Source organism: Halyomorpha halys, unplaced genomic scaffold (genome assembly GCF_000696795.3).
Source record: "Halyomorpha halys isolate HHAL.00 unplaced genomic scaffold, Hhal_1.1 Scaffold519.1, whole genome shotgun sequence".
Taxonomy (NCBI): domain Eukaryota; kingdom Metazoa; phylum Arthropoda; class Insecta; order Hemiptera; family Pentatomidae; genus Halyomorpha; species Halyomorpha halys.
Genome location: NW_027110043.1, coordinates 354912 through 378665, shown reverse-complemented (window position 1 = coordinate 378665; position 23754 = coordinate 354912). Strand labels below are relative to the sequence as shown.

The 23754-nt window shown below is 29.9% G+C and overlaps 1 long non-coding RNA gene across 1 annotated transcript; it reads right to left on the bottom strand.

Moving 5' to 3' along the window:
* Positions 1-233: 233 nt before the first annotated feature.
* LOC106683837 (uncharacterized) lies at positions 234-9232 on the bottom strand. Its single transcript, XR_001343601.3, has 4 exons — positions 9171-9232; positions 6754-6949; positions 6466-6665; positions 234-4100 (listed from the first exon to the last, which is right to left on the bottom strand). It is a non-coding gene; the product is annotated as an uncharacterized lncRNA (long non-coding RNA).
* Between the last annotated feature and the right edge of the window lie 14522 nt (positions 9233-23754).

Sequence of the window (23754 nt, the reverse complement as noted above, 5' to 3'; positions counted from 1 at the left end):
TAGAGTCTCTCTTTTTATAAAATAAAGTTAAGAGTCTTTTTGTATAATAAAATTATATTAACTATTTGATATTAAAGTTCTTAAATTAGAACCCAATTATTTTTTATATTTGAAAAAAGTTATAAAACGATTAAGATTCTTTATATTTTTATTTTTTAATATTTTTAAAATTATTACAATATATATAATATAGAAGTATATTATATAATATGTAATATAAGTTAAATGACAGCGAAAAGAGACTTAATAAAAAAAGGTAAAAGGTAGATATAACGACACTCTGTGAATGACTAAACAAGACTAACTTTATTAGTTAGTTCTGGTTCCTCCATACATAAACATTCGATTCAAAATCAAAAATCAGCTGATCTGCTTTACAAACATTCCTCGTAAACTTAAAAAAAAAAAAAAATAATGCATATGCAAAAATAAGACAAACCTAAACCTATTATTTCTGTATTAAACTAAAGTAACACAAACATTCCTCGTAAACTTAAAAAAAAAAAAAATAATAATGCATATACAAAAATAAGACAAACCTAAACCTATTATTTCTGTATTGCACTAAAGTAAAAAACTCTTCCAAGATCAGAACAGCAAAATAATAACATAAAACACAACTTGTTACAATTATTAACTTTCAGAAAATTCCTAAGTGACATAACAATGATAGAAAAACTAAACAAAACACAATAATATATTGTGTAATAATAATACATACAATTTATTGCCCCAGAGATAACCCAGCTCCAGGTAGTTTTAATTGTTCAATGTGTACCGTTTTGCGCTTCCTCAGTTCTGCTAAGCTTTCAATAGTGATGATATAAAGTTTTCTAATTACTGTTACCCTGAATGGCCCCTGGTAATGCAGAAATTCTTCCCTCTATTGGAAGCTACTTTACGATAAGCTAACATCCCAATTTTGATGGCTCCTGTCATGTCCCTGACACTCAAATTCTGCTGCACTGTTTCCTGGAGGGCCCCTGACCAGGTCATCCTCTATTGCATTTACCATTATTGCCATTGAGAGCCAGTCGGCCACCACATTCTCTTTTCCAGGTTTGTAAATAATCTTTGTTTTAACAATGAATTCTTTCCAGAACTATTTTTGTAGAGAACACGGATTAATATTGCCAACTTGAGAAGCCGTACCTAGTCATTTTTGACCCAATAAATTAGTAAATTGCAAATATTATTCTGATAGATGTAAAATGTACTGTTGGATGGATCTGATCTTGGCTCTCTTTGATCTAAAATTGTTCCTCAAGTTTCGTGAGTCTCACTTTTAATTTGTTATTTCACACTTATAAGTGGTATACATCACTACTACGAATGGTTTGCATTGACACCATATTTTGTGAATTTGGATAAAAACCTTTTGATGTAAAAAGTTCCCTGTAAGGTGGTTTATTATTTTACTGCCAATTATTTGCTTCATGCCACGCTTGTGGGCAATGGCTTTCCTGATGATTTTCCCTCATGTCTGTAATCCAAATTTTGTAATTCCCCAATTTCATTTTGGTATTGGTTTTGGAACTGACAATAATCCTGATTTTAATATTGATTTTTTAATTGATGATAATTCCGATTTTAAGAGTGATCTTGGGTCTGATGGCAATCCAGATTCTCATATTGATACAGGCTTTGCTCATGCCGATAATCTTGATTCTCAGTCATGAGGAGGGTGCAGATAGTTTGAGTATCTCAGATTCTGGTAGTGAGGTCTTTCACGATTTCTATAATGTTCGTATATTTTTTCTCATAATTATTACATTTTTAAAATTATTGATGCGGTTTTTGATGATAAGTATGTTCTCTCTTAGATGTATATAATGTTTGATCAAGCCCATATAATCTTTCCATTTTACCTGAGCAGCGATTTAATAGGACATTCTGGATTTGGTACACATTTATTAATATCATATGATTTAAAAAACCTGATAAATCCGGATCTAAGTTGTGTAGAATATGACTGCTGGTTTCCTGATCTTGGCAATTCATCATTGCTTGTTTGTTTTCTTTTTCATCATCACACTGGATACAAGAAAATATTAATGATCTAATGTCAGCAACTCTATTGATAAAATCAATTGGATTTTCCTTTTGATAAGGAAAGGTGTACATAAGTTCACGTTTTAACTGTCTCAACTGTATGCAATTCTTTGAATTGTTGTCTTATATAGTAAAGAAATTTGTAAACTGTCTTGTATTTGTTAGCAAATAATCTTGAACAAAAACTTTTAATTTGGATTTAACAATAGTTAATAACTTATAATGACTTTGTGCCTTGAACGCATTATTATCCTTATCCATACTAACATTTTGAAAAATTTGTTTAACCCCATTAACAAAAAGTACTACGTCATATGGATTTACATCAAAACTAGAAAAATGTCCCTGATTTTCTTTGGTCATCAGATATGTAATTGCCATGTTTTCAGTAGGATTAGTCTCGGTTACTGATTTTGAATCAATATTACGCCTTTTTAATAACTTACCACCAGTTTTTCCTATAAAATTAAAACATTAATAATGAAAATATATACATATATGTAATGATTAACAAAATTATTATACTCCAAGTATTGTAATTACAATTAATAAGTAGGAGTTTTAATAATCTCTGGACGTAATTAACATTATTGGTAGCACATTTCTAGCAGATCCTGATAATTTAGATTAAGTTTTTAAAAAGAAAAATGGTTTACATATATTTCCATTATATTATTAGCACATACTGTTTAATAGGCACTGTCGGCTATTTCACAAAAAAATGCAAGTTCATTAAGGTTACCATCAAATGGTAGAATGTGGTCATATTTGACATATGTAATTTTATAATTTATTTCTCGAGGCAGTTTTAGAAGCATTACAGCATAGAAGAGAAGCTTGATCAACTAATAAAGAAGCTAAAGGAGGCCATGAAGAGCCAACAAGATGTTCCACCATTAAGGAGGCTATGAAAATAATACAATTGCGGGGGACCTGTCCATTTAAAAAAAAAAAAATTGGCATTCTAAACTCATCAGGTATTTTCAATTTTTTTGCTTACATACTTCAAAATATCAATCTTACAAAACCACAAACTAGAAACCTAAAAGTAATTAAAAAAATTTTTATAAAAAACAGATCATAAGAAAAAGGCACAACTACTATGCACATTAACAGGGTAAAAATGCTCTAACAACTTACTTGCACTATTGGGATCAGATAAGCCTATCAAGAACATCAATTTTGCGAGATGGTTGATCCGTATAGAATATCCAGATTCGCAAAAGCAACTGACCTGCTTTGAGGAGAGAAGGGATGGCATATAATTGGCCCTCTGTGGCTGCAGTGCACTCAGCCGGGAGAAAAAAAAAAAATGGGAAGATATTATTTTATTTAAACATTTAATTTAATTTATTAGTTATAAGTTTATAAAATAATTTAGATATTTTATGAAATTCTCTCTTTCTTTATCTCTTTTTCAAGCCATTAAGTTTTAAAATTTTTAAAACGTAAAAAATTCGAAGTTTGTTTGATGGCATATTTTCACTATAGTTTCTTAGAGACTCAACAAACAAATTTACACCAAAAAATATATTTTTTAATTAGATTTCACTTTTGAAAAATGTCTCCACTTTCAGTGAATGACACCCTTATACATTCTCGTCAAAGTATATGATACTAATTTGAATTTAACTGTTCAGAATAATCATATCATAAACATTCAGTTTTTGATACTATATAAAATAAATCTATTAATTGTTATCCCATTAAAAGAGCATGATGTCTTGAAATAAGAGTGGATTCCTGCTATCTTTAAAATATTAAAAATGGTATTTTTAGTGTTAAATCACATATCAACATGACTTATAGAACACAATTAAAAATGAATTTTGAATATCAAATACAAAGTTAAAGATTCTATATAAACATAAAAATACATACATACTACAAAAATGTAATAGACAATGGGTACATAACTTTAAGCTTAAAAGAAAATGAAGAAAAATCGTATACTTTAAGTAGTGTGTACTTGCTGATTCAGTCAACAGTGAAACAAATATCAATTCCAGTTCTATTAATAATATTAAATAACTTCACTCGATTATAACCTGAAGACAAAAACAAAAAATAAAAAATTAGAAACTTGTTAAAGTTCAAAATTCCAATCTAAAATTAATACAGAGATAACTACAATCATCATCTATATACATAATTCAGTACTGTAACCTCTTTTCTGAGTATACAAAAAGAACTTTCAAGAAAAAGTGATGAATTTTAATTTTGATACTTAAATTCTTACAACTGATTTAAAGAAGTGAGAGGTTTCAATATTCTGATGGCAGTAAGTCAGCGGATCAAGATGATAAAATCAGGTTTTAAGCATTTTCACAAACCTAAAAACCCAGTTTAAACAAAAGGAACATACTGTTTCAATGACCTAAAATTCTCTATGATCAAGATGAATAAATCAGCCATAAGTTAAACACAATTCCAACAATACCCTCTCAGGTCCCATGATATTTTTAACACATTTTGTTCAGGTTTGAAGGTTTCTATGGGTGTTTAATTTTGCTTAACTGTTAATCTGAAAGAACAGTTTTCATTGGAACAAGCTTGTTACTTTAACATAAATCATTATAATTATGTAGCTTCTCTAACCTATGTTGAATACACTTTTGTGATAACAGTGTACGGTACATGTGTTTACAAATACTATATGGGTCATTCACCGAGAAAATGACTGATGTTCAACTGTTTTCAAAGCAATATTTTAGTTTTTCAACTTGAAAACCTTTTTATTGTTGTATCTGAATTAATATAAAAGCACTTCTTTTCACTTTGATAAGTAATTGGTTTTTCCATAGAAAATTTTTTATAATTTGTTACCTTAATTTTGTTAGTAAAAAATTTTGTTACCCCCAATCTAATTGTTTCAGACATATGGGGAGGGATCACTACATAATAAAAATCAATCCACCCATACCGGGATCGAAACAGAGTCTCTGCATGCTCTACATTAAGGTGAGGCCTCAACATACTCAGCTACAACAATGTGAACAGTGAAACCATCATTCCCCATCCATGTCCAGACCAAACTTTGATATTTACAGAATGACTTTCCTACTCCTCCCCCTGTATGAATTGAGAGGTTGGACTTTCATTCTACCTCCTAAAACCTACTATAGGTATTCCTATAGTATCTTTATAGGTAGATAGGTATTCCTATCTACCTATAAACATTTGGTCTTAGGGGTTTTTAAAATTTGAAGTGAATTTTTATCAAAAATCAAGAGATAAATGTTTATATCTAAACCTGTTACTTGTGCCACAAGTACAAAATGTTTCCTGAATTCTGGAGGTTACATTTGATTTGGCCTACCACAGATCTCAGCAATTGAAAACACCTACAGGCAATTCATTCTATTCATTTACATGGCATCAGTGTAGAACCAAATCGCCATACATGTATGTCTAAACGTACCTAGACATTCCCTTATTACAGATTACATGATACGTGTTGGTCACTAATTTTATATTTTTTAACAATTACTCAGAATAGTTTTAATTTATATTAAGTAATCTGAGGATTGGTATAATTAATAAAAATAAAAACAGGAAAACTAATGTTTTGTCATTTCCTGTCCTATGAATATGGAAACAATAATAATTATTTCTTATGAAACTTTTCAGATTTCCTGGGCTGTGGCAATGTGTCTAGTAAAATATAAAATATATTTTCAATCACAATTAGGTTGAATTTTTTTCAGTATAAACTGAAATTTTAGTTTAAGTGATATGCTTGATCTAAATAAGATCAAAGGTTTGTACATTATTTTTTGAACATATCCTCTTTGGAACTCATTGAAATTGGCTTCATCCTTAATTTAAACATGTTTAAAGAATAAATGTACATATAAATCAACTGTTCTAAAATAATTTAAATTTTAAGAATTTACAATTCCAGAAATCCCCCATTTGACAAGTCTAGTGAGAATGACCCATACCCATTAACAGATTAAATATGACCAGTAATATAACAATAGTCTGTACTCTTGATTACATTTTTGTTCTAAAGTAAGGACAAACAATATACTTATGGAAGTTTTACTTTATATTTCTTCTTATAATATAAAAATATGTAGTAGAAAGATTTTTTATATACATTCTAATTACACTGTAATTATCAAAGTAAAGAAATTATTTAATGGTTGTGCCATCCACTAGGTAATATTATTATCAGCAAAAAGTTATTCTAGTTCCTGAACTGTAGCTGATACTTCTAAAGTAGGATGTAATGAAGCTGGGAAAGAAATCACTTGATAATTCCAGTTTGTCACATTTAAGTGTACTAGTTTCTTGTCAGTGTCAGCGCCAAAGTATTAGACTGATTCATTCCAACCTACCTCTATTATGTACATGCTATAAAATGATAGTAACATTTTTATTTTCAAAATAATTCAAAAAGGTACTCACTATTCATATTAAACCAAAATATATAACTGATGACAACACTTCATCACTATAATGAACACATCACATTATATATTAACTAAGATACACAATTCTTTGGGAATCACGTCATTTTAGTCATTGGAGAAATTAAATTATCCTTTCTTTTCTTCTGTGAGTTGATGCATCATATCCCAAAGCTCCAAGATCTTTAATTGCATATTCTAAAACAACAAAAAGTTATGCATGCTCTATTCTTCCTCTTATGTATGCTATATGTAATGACTGATAATTCAATTTAATATACTTTACTTTTTATTGAGTTAAGTTTGAAGTAATTTCTCTCTATTATAAAATAAAGTAACCAATGCTATCATTGTTGTTATATTAACACTTGGATTGTAACCTCCTAACAAGGACCAGTTCCAAGAACCCTTTGCCTTCACAGGATCCAGGATAAAGATTCATATTGGCCATGAATCTAGCCACAATTAAAAAACAGTATCACCTAAAAATTGTATATTGTTTAATAAACCAGTATCAACTAAAAACTGTTTATTGTTTAATAGACAAAGACCTTACTAACATTTTTATCTAAATTTAGGAACTTGTAAATGACATATGTTGTCAAAATTAAAAACAAAAATTCTCAGAACCTACTTCTAAATAACATTTACTCTAGTATTTAGTGGGAGTAACATAAACACGGGCCAATGACAACATCAAAGGGTTAACAGATGACTAAAATGTTTGTTGATTTATTGGCGTGACAGACTGTAGAGGTCCAAGGCCTCGCGCGATGTACTTAAGAAATACATCGTGCGCTTCTTGACGTGGTTTTCATAGGGTCAGTCCATCACTCCAACACCTATTTTTGTGAGTGCCACCCCTTGGCTGATGGGCTTCACAAATTCCCTGAAGGAGGTTGTGAGTGAGTATTGTATAGTTATAAGCTTGAAACAATCCCAGATAGGGCCGAGGACTCGAACTAGCAATCTAGGGATTGGCAAGAGAGGCACGTTACCACACTGCTACCGAAAAAATAGTGAAAATTTTAAGCATTTTAAAAATTATTAATTCACTAAAAATATTTATTTCTTATTAATTCACATTTATATCTTTAAACATTATCAACATGATTGATAATAAAAAAATTAACAAAAATGGAAGTTATTTAAATCAATATCCTAATGAATATTTATATTTTATATCATTCTCGTTATAAGTCAATAATATAATGGAAATAACATATCAATCAGTTAAGTTCAATGATAATCGGAGAAGGAGGAACAGGAAAATCTACAATCTTGTTACAATATAGAGATATAGATGTAATGGAACATATCAAGCAAGTAAGACTGCATTGGGACTGATATAATGCTAGAATGCCGGAATATAGTTATTTCAGTAGCTTCCACCAAAGAAGTTACTTGACAGAAGGCTCTAACAGACAAAAGGAAGTGGCAGACCACAATTTAGATGAGGGGATGCTGTCAACCGGGATACCTGAGATCTGTTGAACACCCACAACTGGCAAGCAACCGCACAAGAGAGGGTCATCTGGCAAAGACTTATTGAGCATGCTAAGGACCACATCAGTCTGTAGCACCAAGGAATTAGTAACTTGGTAACATAATTAATAGTACAAAATTGGAAGTTATTCATACCAATACTAACATTTTTTATCATAATCAATAGTAAAAAAGAAACAATATTTAAGTTATACTTATTAAAATTTTTGTAACCTACTTAATACAATTGTGAATTTGAACTATACTGTATGTGTTGACCAAACTGCTCCTCTCTCTTTTCCCCTCCCTGCCCTTAAGTAACATAAACCAGCAAAACAACCAAGAAATAAGAAATAATTTTTCAATTACTAAGCAACTGTTAAGGGTATTTTACGGAGAGAAGTATGTGTAAACTATTATCTTGAACGAGGAGAAGATGATGGGATGCGGTCAGTGAAAACACAAATAAGTAAAGAATTATTTATTAGTGCCAAAATTTCAGCCAGAATATCGAACCTTCATCAGGGTTCACAACAAAAAATAATATAACAACTAATGAATAAAATTATATCCAGAATGATTAAAAAATAAGATAATAAATAATATTATAGATACATAGTGTTGATAGACAGATATATTTTCTAATCATTCTGTATATCCTTCAATTCATTGGTTATCTAGTTTGTTGGTGCTAACCCTGATGAAGGCTTGAAATTATGTACAAAATGTTGGCACTAATAAACAAATCTTTACTTATTTGTGTTTTTAACTGATCAAATCTCCTACCATCTTGTCCTCATTTATACATATCCACAGTGAACTATTAACTCATCATTCCGATCTCAAACCATATCCGTTATTGTGCTTGACTTTAAGTAACACTTTTATCAATGTAGTTCAATAATGAAACAATAGTCGAGCACAACTTATGAAACCTAATAATAAGTTTTGTGCCAAGGATATCACACATTTTAGTGTCAACAAAAACAAAATAATAATTTAGTTTATGTTATTCAAAACAAATACAAAGACCAATACCCAGTTCTTATTTATAATTGTTATAGGAATGATTTTTATAATACCTATCACTATCCATATTATTTAGTCAAAATAGTAAGAAATTTCCGAATCAGTTTAAAAAATATAAACACAATATAATCAGTAAAAGGGTGTAAACATTCCATATAGATGAGACAAATAATGAAAATGATAGATTACCTAAGCAACATGGAAACAAGATTCAAATATTGGAGGTCTCAACTAGGCTCCCCTCACCAAAGAGGTATGTCTGTCCCCCAAAAGTTAACTTTTAGCATATAGGTCTAAAGGTGAGATGATTTGAGAATACAAAATTTAGTCATCGCCCTTCCACTTCTAATTTGTGTTTAAAAGTTGGAGGAATTCAAGATTTCTTCCCGTGAATTTGATCACAAACTGTTTATCAATTTCTAGAAACCACAAAATTCTTATGTGACCATAATTGTTGCTACCGAAAGCATCTTAAATCAGTTTTATTTTCTGAAATAGTAAGTAAGCATTAGTGCAGAAAAGAGGATTTGGAATTTCTATGGATACATGGGTTTTGAGACGTTTTGATAGATTTACGCTTCTGTAATGACATATAGCCGTGATATCTCAAAGTAGCTAATAGGAGCCCGCTAACAGCGCTCTTTGTAATGCTGAATGAGGACGTCCCATGCCAAGCTCATAAATCATTTACCAAGACTATAGTATTTTATCACTATTTATTACGTTTTATAAACGTATATACAATTGTGAAACGTTATAAAGACCAAATTGTGGTATATAATGATCAATAAAAATAATATACAGAGACCTGGACAAAGCTGAATAAGAACGCAACGAAACAGTTAGAACGCTTCTCGGTGTCATGGTTTAATAGAAGTATGTAATACCTGTTCCGTTTAACGACAGATGCCTCCCTTGAAGAAGTGGTTCGTTGGCTAGGGACAGACTACTAAAGGGGAGAGGAGGAGAGAGAGAACATGACCTTACCATCCACCTGAGTGATTTTACTCCGAATTTTCATTATTACTCAACTTGAATTAATCAACTCATCAATATATTAATCTTCAATGGCCACAATTAAAATTGATCAACCCAATTTAACCAAGTTATCCTCGGTTAACTGAAGGGAGTTATAAGGATAACCATGTAAATTATTCAATAGATTCCAGACATTTTTTCTCTTGTCCATTCTCTACAACCATGTAAATTGTTCAATAGATTCATTTTCTTTCACTTTAAGTAAATTTCCTTACGATTAAATTTCATACATACCGTCCCCTCATAATAACCCAACCAGCATATTCTTAAGTGAAGTAGCGCCTGACCTTAAGTAGAAGGTGCACTTCATACAAAATGGTCCTCCAGGCCAGATAATTTTTTTAAAAATAATTCGATTTCAAAATTACTATCTGATCAAAAAATAAAAAATATGAATTCAAAACCTTATCTGTAATATGTTTACTTGGACAAGAGAACAGCTATTTCAGTAGCAGCCAGTTTGATCATGATTAATTATTTAGTGTTATGAGTCTAGTTCATAATTTAATATCAACAATATATATGAATAATGTTTCACATTATAACATAGCACAAAATTATGTTCCTTTATACTTTGTTTGATTTCATTAAAACGTGATTATTTGCTGTCGAAAGACAATACATTGTTAATAACTTAACTTGTAACTTCAAATTAACAATAAATTCAGTCATTCGGGTGGACAAATTTCATTAATATACCACATAGTTCTTTTTTATTGTGTATCGTGTTAAGTATCCAAATGTGTATCGTGTTTTAAGCACAGAGATTGGCCAATTGACTTGAATGAATTTATTGCCTATTACATAATCTATTGGCTGATGCTTATTTCAAATCATTGATAAATCATAGTTTATTTATATATAAGAAGATGGTCCGGGTTGCGGTCAAAAGAGAAACAAAAATAGTTTACAACTATTTATTTTCCGACGTTTCGCCCCACTTTGCAGGGCTTCATCCGGGCTAAAAAGATACAATAAATGTAAACTATTTTTGTTTCTCTTTTGACCGCAACCCGGACCATCTTCTTATGTATCAATTTTTACGGTCAGCTATATATACATAGTTTATTTAATTACAAGCATTTGCAAGCGATCAATCTAAATTAACTTTATTAATTCGGTGTTAAATCAACATAGCATAACTTGACAAGTCCTAAGGAATACCTACAATCTTTCTCGAAATTCTCTAATTGAGCTATCTATGGAATGAGAAACACCTTCACTACACCAATCCAAAGAGGTAAAACTATCCTGATCGTCTAGGAACGGCAACTTGAACAAAACATCATTACCCTTTCATTCACTGGGTGACGTCACTCTACTTGGCTCTTTTGCTGGCGTTTCATCGCTCTTTTTTGTTCAAATATTTCTGCTATTAATTTTTGCTCTATAAAATATATATTAAGTACAATTTCTTGGATGCATGTAGATATTCATCAAGTTTGATTGTCTGCCAGGTGTGTTCATAATTTCATAAAGATAAGCTGCTACCACTCCATAAGCCCTTCAGTACTCAATCATAGGTGAACAAAAATAGATAAATATCTTATTCTTCTCCTATTCCTGTCTCAGGAATCAGAAATCAGTGTTTTTATTTCTCTCTATCTCTCCTTCTCTCTCTCTATCCCTATGTTCGGGGGATTCTTCGCATTGAAAGTAAAATTTTCTTTCAATTAAATTTCTTGCATATAATCTACACATAATGACCCAACGAGCACATCCTAAAGTGGAGTATAGCCGCAGGCCGTAAGTTGAAGGTGATCTTCATACAATACCACTGTCTAGCTGAGGCTTAAATTAAAGCTTTTCTGAGTCGCTTCGGGGCTATACCATGTTGTCTTTACTTGAGGAGCAGGTATTTATGTATTTATTACTTCCTCATTCTTCAACCTTTCTTTTCCTTCTCCAAGAACTTATGGGACCAGTTCGCCTCAGGCTTGTTAGTAGCGAGGTCTGGAGAAAAGTGCCAAGGGTTGTCTGGATGGCGGTTTTCTCCCAAGATTTTTTTTGGTGTGAGAAAGTATTTTTTAATAATTAATTTGTTTGGGATTTCTGTGCTTAATATTTCTTTATACTTTGTACCAAGTAAGATTATTTGCTAAATGCACTCTCCATTTTTATCCCATTAGAAACTTTTCGAAAAAAACATTGGTTTGAAAACACACCTTGATTCATTTTATACGTATTTACCAAACACGCTGTGGATTTTTATAATAAATTGCTAAAGAAAAAAGTACAACTAAATACAAATTTTGTAACAACTAAAGGTACAATTAATAAAATGTAGATTTATGTCAATGTGCCGACATTTATAGGACGCTCGTCATGAAATACGGAAATAAATCGAATAATGTGATAACACCTAAACAATCTATTCCATCCCCAATACCAAGAATTGAAGGGGAAAACAAATTAACATGTTTTAATTTCCTTTCTACTTTTAGTCCATCCGACCTTTTGTAGGGTGTTTGTGAGGTCTGAAATAAAACAGCTGTATCTATTCACTACAACTTTTTCCGATTTTAATGGGATAGGCTTCGAAAATTCCATGCTAAAAGTAGCACAAATCAAATATCAGTTGTGGTTTGTCAGTTACACCCAGTTTTGGTAAAAGCACAATATAAAAATTTGATAAATTCCTAAAACAAGATTTTGGGCTCATCTTTGCTTTTTAAATTAAAACAATAGCAAGAGCTTCAACACAACTCAACTAATTTACACGCCACATAGGAGTAGTTAAGAAATCTATAAAATTCAACGAACGGAATAAAACGGACTTAATTAAATAAATTAGAACAGGAGATATAAAATAAAACTTTTGAAATGATTTTCTTTTTTTGAAAGAACTATTTCGTCCATACAAGGGCATTAGGTCTAAATGTTGTTAATATTATTGTCTAATGCTGTAAATAGGTGGAAAGAGCTTATATTCAGATTCAATCGGTTGGGGTAACATAGAATTTGAATAAAATCCAGAGGAACGATTATATCAACAGTGGACAACAGCAAAAAAAAAATCCAATAAATCACGTTCAAAAAATTTTAATTTCATAGATGAGTGGTATTTAAGGGTTTTGGAAGACGTTAAAAACGAATATGATTTGGTTTTTCCTAAAAAAAGATTTATTGGCCTACTTTACTTGAAGCCTATTTAAGGCATTTTGGTTTGTTGTAATTACAAAATCATATAATGGTATCAGAAATATTTTTCCTATTCTTCAGAATGAAACAAATCGGTTAGTTTGTAATATTCTTGAAAAAAAAGTATACTTTCCGAGTTATGTGTCAATAAAGTTTAATTTTGTTCAAAACTTTTTTCTACCGGATAAATCCAGGATTTCAGTAGCTATGAACCTTCTCAGGACTGAACAGAACATTTAGAAAGAAAAAAAAAACAGTTTGTAAATCGGTTAAGAAATTTCAGAGATCTTAAATAAGTAACAAACGAACATTACATTTTTTATTTTTTTATATTTTTTATGTTTAATCACGTACAAGTTTCCAAATTACAATTGTTGAGTCTTCAAACGACAATGTACCATTTATATCCTATGTTATTATTTATGATTAGGTTATTTTACTTCATGTATAATTAATTCGATTATGCAGATTGTCATTGATTACTTTGGATAATCGAGGCACTATCTTTACAAACATCGTATTATCTTTTCAAACATCAAATTTGCAAATGCTTGTATACATTGCTTTATTTTTTCTTTCCTTCCAATTGCCTGAAATAATGTTGAACAGGTGGACAGAAATAAAATATTTTTAATGTTTTTATTAGTTACGGTTTTATAACATTTCAAACCTTCAAACTATTCAATTTCCTTATTTGCCTCTAACAATAAGTTGATTATTTTGTTTTTCTAGTATTTGTGTCTCCGTTGTCATCAACGATGTGATTTCTGTGTTACTTCATTTACTTGCTAACTTCAAAATGAATAAGCAATATGTAAGTATTGATATCTTAAAGGAAGATTTTATTTATGTTTTATTTTTATCTAAGATATTGAGCAATGTGGATTTGTTCAAACTTTTTAATTTATTTTTTATAAACTAAATCGTCTTTTCATTCATTTTAACTTTGAAAATGAGATTAAAGATATCCTTTCGAAAGTTTCTCTTGGATTTTTAATATTTCACCTTGTAATGTAAATAAAAAAATTATCTGAATTTAATATAAATTTTGTGGGACAATCCAAAGCTACTGGAAGGCTAACCAGAAACTATGTGGCCAAGGTTACCTACTAGTCTGGGAACGTGCAATTTTATACCTACGTCATAAGCAGCAGAAGGTTTGGTTAGTGGATTTGGAAGTCTGATCATCTAATTTAAAGAAAAAATCGTCCTATATTCTTAGTCCAGGACACAGGTTATATAGTAGATAATATATAAAATTTGGGAAATCATTACATACCACACTGAGAATTTGATTATACTATTACTTGACAGAAATACTTTTCATAAAAAAATTTTTTTCTACAAATCGGGTTTATGGTTGGTTAATATATATGGTGTTTAGTAATAATAACTCTTATGTCAAAAGGTTTTAGCCTGAATGTTACGAAATTGTACAGGGTAAAGTCATCCATGGGGATTTTATTAGCACTAAATCTTCCTATGACTAAAGGAATCATATAGAAAAAAAACAGCACGTAAATTGGTCCAGTAATTAAAACGTTTACTGTCAAAGATTCGACCATTCCCTTTTATATGTATAGACTAACTGACCTGGCAATGCTTCGCTATTGCTATATTTGAGGATGTACATAGATATAATAAACACAATTGATAGTTTGATATAAATTATTGAATTTAGTTAAATTAAACATCTACGTATTCTTTTTTTTGTGAATACTTTATTATTATGATTTGGCAGAATGAATTGAACAATATATTGATTCATTGACATTCGTTTTTAGCATATCTGTGATTCCACGATTTTCATAATTTAGAGTAGACATTCAGCTTTGCAACGATTCTATTAAGGTAGGATTTGGAAAAATACAAAGGAGTTAAGAATTATTATATGAACAATAGTCACCGGAAGAAAAAAAAAAACCATCTGTATAAATGAACCCTGAGCCACATTATGTTTTTATAATTTTTCGTAAATATAATATAGTTTAATAGAATCAGTAATGCTGTTTTCTTATTTCTCGGATATATAATATAGAAAGAGATGAATCTATAGGTGTACAATAACAGTGAAAAAAGCTTATACTTTCTGAGCTTCAAAAAGCTTATACTTTATAATCTTCAAAAATGGTTATACTTTCTGAGCTCCAAAAACGCTTAATTTTGTTCATAACTTTATTTCTACTTGAGGATACAGGGATTTCATTATCCCATGGCGAAAGGGAACATTTTGAAAAAAACAAAACAAAAAAAAACACGTTAAGCGGTCCAGTAATTCAAAAGTCTATAGTGGAGAAACGTTCGACAATGCTCTTATATATAGATTTATAAAAAAACTATTGTAGTAACGTTACTATAATAACGTTTATGTTTCCTCTTATTAAGAAGACGTATATATATTTTTGTTAAGCCCAAAGGAAGAAAATTATGTTTATGGTGAAAACGCAGAGGAAGATTTTGAAACTTCAAGGATAGCGGATGTACAAATTAAGTAAATCGCCAAGGACATTGATGGAGAGGTCATTTACATTCAAATTATTCTAGGAAATCAGAAGAAATGCCGCTGTTTGCCTACGTAAACGAGAATGTTGTTTTTAACATCGTACTAATAACAATTATGAGTTAATATAGTTGGCTGGTAATATGACATAAAACAGAAATAAATAAAAAAAAATTCAAATAATGGAGAGGTGAAAAAATACTACGTAATAAAATATATTTATAGTGATTTACGTTTAAACCTCTAATTTGTTTGTTATTTTATTATTATTTTTTTAAATATTGAGTTATTACACGAACGATAAACATTTGTCATTCAGTAAATTGTCATATAAAAATATACAATTTATCCAAAGCAACCTGAAACTAGGTGAAATACGAGAACTGTATCAGGATGTGATATGAAAATATTTATCGACAATAACAATGAATTTGAAGAATCACTAGCATGATAGTGTTATTTACCTCTTTTGGCTCCTGGTACATCGCTGTCAGTTCTGCAATAAATGAACTACGTGCTGAGAGAACATTAATAGCTAATTTTTACTAGATTTCTAATAACATAATATATCTAGTCAACAGAAGATTTATTTTTCACTATGTTTGTTTTGAAAATAAATAATTAAAAATACTAAGCTGGGTTAGAAACTACTTTTTATATAATTATAATTTATTTATTGTTATTTACAACTGTATAAAATATATGCAACAAGTAAATTTGCTGTAGGTGACTTAGTGACATGATACAAACATGTGGAGAATCTACCCATTGATAGAACTCCATCTAATACTTTTATTTCCTTAAAATGTTTGATGTCTTTTTTTAATATACAGAATTGTTATAAATTAGTTTCCTTACCGTTTCGGTATAATGACGAATTTGTATTTCATTCAGTCCCGTAGTAGCAGTATTTTTACAAAATGGGGAGTTCAGTAATATGGAAACCAACTTCCACAATGACATTAATATAAATATTATTTTAAATTATACAATATATGTAATGGCTCCGTGGACAAAAAACCTTCTCGCAAAATGGTCTCTGTGTGTGCGTAGCTCAAAAACAAAAAGTCGAACGAAACTAATATTACATATTTAAGGGGGGCATTAACCTAGGATGTGACAGCAATTTTTTTTTAAAATCGACTGACTTAATAGAATCGATTGTTTACGTTTTTTCGATTTTCTTGAAAACGATATTGATTAAGTTACCATTGTCAATATAAAATCAAATGATCTTTACTATTGCCTAAGTGACGTCCTCATTGAAATAGTGTGATAGAGCTTTAGTAACGAGTTTTAAAAAATATATCTTAAAAGTAATCTTAATTTCTTTTTATTTAAAATAAATAACCATTCTGATCGTCAGAAATACAAAATAATAGGGTAACTAGAAAATATTTAAAAAATTGATAAATATAAAGGAGGAAAACGAAAAAATAAAGACAGGCTCGAATCGGAAAAAAAAACCAGACAACACGTGTTCTCCCGGGTTATTGGGGATATGTTTACGACTTCGTTAGATTTTGTTATACTGCTGTATTCTTAGCAGGAAAAGAGTTTATATTCGTTATTTACATCTCAAGAACTCTAAATATGTATTTTTGTAGCCACAGAAAAATAAATATGTTTTATATTTATAACTACAAGATATCATCAATCATCAAGAAATTTAAATATTTACTACGTAGATAACTTTAAATAAAAAAGCTATAGATTCATGTGTGTACATGTAAATTTTAAAATGGGACATAAAAAAAAATGCTATACATAAAACGATAGCTAAAAAAACAGAAACAACAACACATGATAAACAAAAAAAAGTTAAAATAAAATGAATATCCAGCAAGCTGATTAAATTGAATTTGTCTTATTTAAATCAAAGTAATTTGTTTTTAAATTTAACAGGCTGTATGTTAAGAAAAGTGGAAAAGTAATACTAATTATCTGTTTTATTTTATTTGATTGGTTATATTACAAATTTTGTCTTCAAAATTAAATATTCAGGTTATGAGTTGTGTGGGTAGGTATTTTTTTTTCTAACTATCATGGGACAATGACTTGTTCGCCGAAAATATTTACATGGGTATTGCCCTCTTTTCCTTAAATTTGGAATGGTAAATCCTAACTTTAGTCTTTTATTTCATATTTTACAATTGAAGTAACCAGAGAAAATTTTCAATACAAGAGTTTAGAACGCTGATTCTCCCACATGAGGAATGCATTTGTAAGCGCAGGGTATGGTAACTGCAAGGATAAAAAAAATAATGTTATTTTAATATTGTTAATTGTTCAATTAAATGGATTTCTGTGAGGTCGACCATGAACATACGTAAAAGCTTTCCGAGTTCTTTTTCTGTAAATTCAGCAGTAGCAATTGAAGAAGCGTTACACTTAAATATTATATTATATTCCCAAATAAAATTGTATATGTGTGTGTATAATGTGTGTTCTTAAAATTTTCTCTAATTAGTTATAATTATATATATCTACTTTTATATTTTAGTGATCGTAATGCATTAATTTCTAATATTTTCTGTCAGGTGCAATACGTACTTTACTACGTACTTCTATTATCTTGCATTTTATATTATTTTGTCCTTTATTATTTTGAATATTTTCTGTTTTTTTTTTGCCAAGACTCCCATTGGAGTCCTATACTGCCTAACCATGGTTAATAGTGAAAGTTTTTAATTTCGTGTGACCGCCACACAATGAAAAAAGTCAACGCTCCAGGCCGGATTAGAACCGGCACCGCCAATAGACATCAAATTGTTAAGAATATGTCTTAACCACTAAGCTATGGGTGGTCCTTCTGTTATTTTATTACTTCTATTATTTTTTTCTAATAAAAACATCTGTAGTACATACTTGTTTTTTTTTTATTTTCATAATTTGTATAATTTTTGAATAATTGTGAACGTAATAAATAATGCGTAAAATCAAATTAGTAGTGAAGGAGATCATAGAGAGTTAGTCCAATATTTTTGGCTTCTGATATCACTTCTTGTATTTTTTTTTTAATATTTATTTATTGCTATTTACAACTGTACATTATAATACATTTAGTAAATCTGATCTAAGTTAAATTGGAGTGTTACAGCCGTGTAGAGAAACTACCCATTGGTAGCACTCTAATGACATTTTACATTAGCTGGTCTCTTGGCCATCTTCTTTTCAGGGGCCTCGGAGGATTGTCAGGAATGGAAGAGGATGCAAGGTTAGAAACTATGGGGTTTGAGTGGTTAGAGAGTTTATAATGGAAGGAGTGATATCAGGTTCGGGCTAGATCGGTTACATAGGGAACATTAAGGTCTTTGTATGATGTATGATTTTATTTGTAACAAAGTAAGGAGCATTGTGGATTTTACGAATGATTTTGGATACGAGAGGAATTCGAAGGTTTAGTGGAGCCCCAAAGCTCAACTCTATATGTCCAGATTGGCCTTATTACAGTTATGTAGATCAGTATTTTGTAATGTGTTGGAAGTTTAGAACGTTTGTCTAGTAAGTGCTGTAATAGTCGAAATCGACGCGCAGTTTCCTGTCTTTTCAGTCTTGTGTGAGGATTCCAGGTTAGTCGTTTGTCCACATGTAGTCCAAGGTTGCGGATCTGTTCGACAGAGGTAAGAGTAACATTATTAAATGGAACTGTAGGGCAGTCGGTAGGTTTGCGACTTCTTGTATTTAAAGCTGGAATTCAGTGCTGGTACTTTTTATAAGCAATTTTATCTCTAGGATCCTTGCCACGAATAAAATTATATTTTGTCTAATTGTTCATCCCTAAATTAAAATTAGACATTAAAACCATTTATATTGATTTTCATAAAGTCTCAATGTTTCTTTTGCGTACTCCTTAAATTCATAAATTTCACCTAAATTCTATTGCACCAACGAAAAATAACGGTATGAATGTTTTCGCAATTTTAATACATTTTAATGGTAACATAATTTCCCTAACTTCTATTTTAGCAGAGAATTAACAACCTTCAGCTTATAACAAATAATTAGAGAAAATACAATGATTCTTTGTTTTCGTTTCGAAGTGAAATTCTCATTGAATTCTAATTGCATGCAATGGAGGTCCACCTTTCGAGTTCAATGTCTCAAGCTAGTCTAATTTTAAAACAAACCAGTTCCATTTAAGTAGTAAATATTCAAAATTTGAATTTTATCATAATAAACTGGCTACCCACCAGTTTAACATTAATTAATATTTCAGTGATTTGGTCTTTGAAAAGATATATTGAATATAAATTATAGGTACTTTTAGAAATCAATTTCCTCCAATAATCTGTTATTATTTGAGTGTCCTCTGAGCTGAAGAGATTAAAACGACTATCATAATGATAATTAAGTTCAGAAATGTCTTGATTTTGAATATCATTAAAAACATTAAAAAAATGTTACTGATTTCTTTACACCTTCACAACTGATCAAAATCGTGTCCAGTACGAAAATTGGATTTACAGTCAGAATCCGTGACAAAACGTTACCCATAACAATGGTCCATACCATTTTCATTACCCAGTAAACATCCTATATACAAATAAACTTAAATGAAATTATTTTAAAACTATTATTAGTTCATATTTTTATTAAAATATAATTTCTGTGGGATACCTAGTTAATTAGACTCCATATACCAACAGAGTTGTTTTAAATAAATTTAAAAATGGAATAAAAGTCATCAGGCATCTCTTTTTGGGAAAAAAACAGCATAGCAAGCAATGAGGTGACCGTTCCGTTCTTCTGCTTTGTTTTATATTTATTTATCATTATATATATTATGTTTATAATTTTTATTTTTTCATGTCGGAACAGCCTAATAACATTCAATTTCCAGAAACACTTTGTAATTTGTGGGATGAATCATCTCTAATTTTAAGCGAAAAGTAATTATTAAACAAATACAATTATGAAAGCATAATAGCAATAGCATGAACATAGTTAAATAGTTATACTTAATAATTAGTTATAAAATAGACATTATAAATGAACCATGATATTTATTGATTGATTTAATTAATAATTACATAATATTGAAATGAAGTATATATGTTGATAGAAGAAAATTAAATTTTATTGACTCTGGAGAGCAGTGAATTAATTGTTAAATTAGGTATATAAAGAAAAAACAAAAATCCAAGATAAAGTGTAATGTGCTTATCTTACAGATTTATTTGTGTTAACTGACATTAGGTTAACCGTGTTTTATCTATGTATGCATTGTCATAAGTATTAAACCTCAATGTAATTTAAACAAAAAATAAAAACGAGAACCAAGATATTATTTAATAGGTGGAAGTGTGTAGAATAAATATTGAATTCAATGACCCCTAGCTAAAGTATTTAATGATGTACGAATCTCGGCAAGTCAAAACCGGTCTCTAAACGGACAATGTTGACGTCAGCAAGAACTTTTAACCCCCTATACCCTACACAGTTAGAAGTCAGCTACAGGTTCGATCATACAAGTTCATGGTTTGTTTATATTATTGATACAACTTATAGATTTTTCATAGTCTATAAACAATATATACCAAATAGAAAAATATTAATAACAACATTAGTGTTATGAACATCCTAATAATAAATGGATATATTTTTTTAAACATAATTTTGGAGAAAAGTATCTTTTATCCGACGAATACTATAGCTATTATTTTACTATATCTTTTTGCAGGGGATGGATTAGGTTTTGCTTCAAAGGCGCTGGAATTCTAAATTCTGGACAATAAAGTTGAGATCCGGTTTGAGGTGGAAAATATGTTTTCTATTTGTGGTGGTCATTACGCATTTTAATGGGTTCAAGGAAAAACCTGGAAATGAGACGTTAATACGACCACACCACTTATAAGTATGAACACTAATCATTGGATTAAGGCAGTGAGAAAAATAAAACAGGTTTTCATAATCTACAAACTGGAAGCAGTTCCCAGACTTATTTCGATTACTATTTCCTTTCAAAATATGATATTTAAATGGCTAAAGCGAAAAATGCATCAGAATTTGCAAAATATTCATTATCAGTCCAGTCAAAACAACTTCTTCGATTGAACGAAACTCCGTGAATCTGTTCAAGTTCTGCTAAAGCTAAAAATCTTTCCTGTGGTCTCTGATATTAACTTCCTAAGGCCACAGGAAATTTGGAAATGACAATTTATATTATAAACTAACCAAATTCTTTTCTTACTTGGAACATACTAGGCCGTTCTAACCGCCGCAAAGTGAAACCCACCAAATTAAACTAAATAAAAAACCTTTAAAACCTGATGTTTTTCCGCTATATGATTGTTAAAATTGGTTACTGTAAGGTTTTTATGTTAAGTTTGTAGAAGTAATGTTACGTAAAGTTCGTCTAGTTATTACAGAAAAGATAAATTATTTGAGGGAAAAAATCCAACATTTATTTAGCAGTGATATTATATTACTAAAGAGAATAAATACAATCCGTCACAAATTAAGGGTATTTAGAATTAGTGTTCAAATACTCATTCATACAATATATAGAAATAAAAGTAAAAAAAAAAAACAGTTACCAGAGAAAAAAATAATAACAATAGTGCTTACTGAATTAAAATAAATTAAAAATATAATAATATAGAAATATATAAATAAAATCAAATAATATCATGGTTTGTATAAATAAAAATATGAATCTATATAAAAAATATAACAAACTAAAACTAATCATATAATGAAAATAAAATAAAATAATTTATGTACAAGCAAAAAAAATTAAAGTTAAGTAGCAATAAAATAAAAACACATTCGCACCTATATGCAATATTTCCATTCTGCAGGGGAACTCGTTCATTGTTCCATTAACCAGACTGAGCGGACTGGATACGTCTGATGTTAGAACATTTTTGCTGTCCCCTACAGTTCAATTCTGCAGTTCCAGGCCGGTTTCCCTATTGTCTTGTAGATCAATAATATATTTTCAGTTAAAAGATGAGAAATTATTTTCAGTAATCAATATATCTGAACTCCAAAACGTCGGTTAAGTTTTTGTTTTTAAGTTTGGTGTGTGGGTTGTCTTGTCTAGTAGAAAACCAAGACACTGGACTATCTCAGAGAAGGGAACTACAATCGAGTTAAAATGGATTGGCAAGCAGCATCTGGGATGAAGAGTGAATGTGGCACTGCTCAATTAGGGAAAGATGTCTTTGAAAGTTAAAGGATGGCAATTCGATGTTTAAATGGGAGGAAAGGATGGGGTATCGTCAGCTAAGGTTGCAACTTAGGGAATACACACAATAACACCTATATTATGTGTATTGTTATGTCAGACCAAATTCAAAAGTTTGGGTACCGTTGAAAATATGACTTTTCTAATTACTATAAAGTTTACATTTTAGAAAATTTTAAGTCGCATTAAACACTGCTGAGTACACTCACAAATTACCTTAAGTTATAGACTCTTGAACCTGACCAATCACTTGGTCTATAACCCCTTCATGTTTGATTTATCTCTTATCATTATTGATGTATTGTTTCATTTATTTTTAATAAATATTCTATTTTGAAATAATTAAATATGCTTTAATAAAGCAGATTTAAAATAATGCTTTAAATTTTGCAATAAGACATCTTATGCATGTTTACTTTAAATTATAACTGCGATTACAAATATAAAAACAAACTTTCCTTTGTGCTATGATTTTGAGATTTATAAAAAATATTTTACAATATTTAGCCAGAAAATCCTTGATGCTACAATCATAGTTTGCACTTCTGAGGTAGTCTTTCTCAGCAAGATGATCCATTCATCTTACAGTTATACTCTGTTACCAGTCTGTACTGAAGTAAAGGACATCAATTTGCTAAGATTGCACTCGGCTTTCTATTGCTTCACTAATAACCTGAAACAATTTTGCTATGATTAGATGTCAGCTTATTTTAGCAACAAAATTATATAAGCTATACTTTTAAGCTTGCACTTTTCTATAACTTCTCCATTGTTGGGAATGATAAATGAAGATACAAGAATATGATATGCCATATGGTGTAAATTTTCCAGAAGAGCAGATTTGAAAAATTCAACAATTCTTGTTGAATTTTTTATATTTCTCATTTTTCATAATATTATAA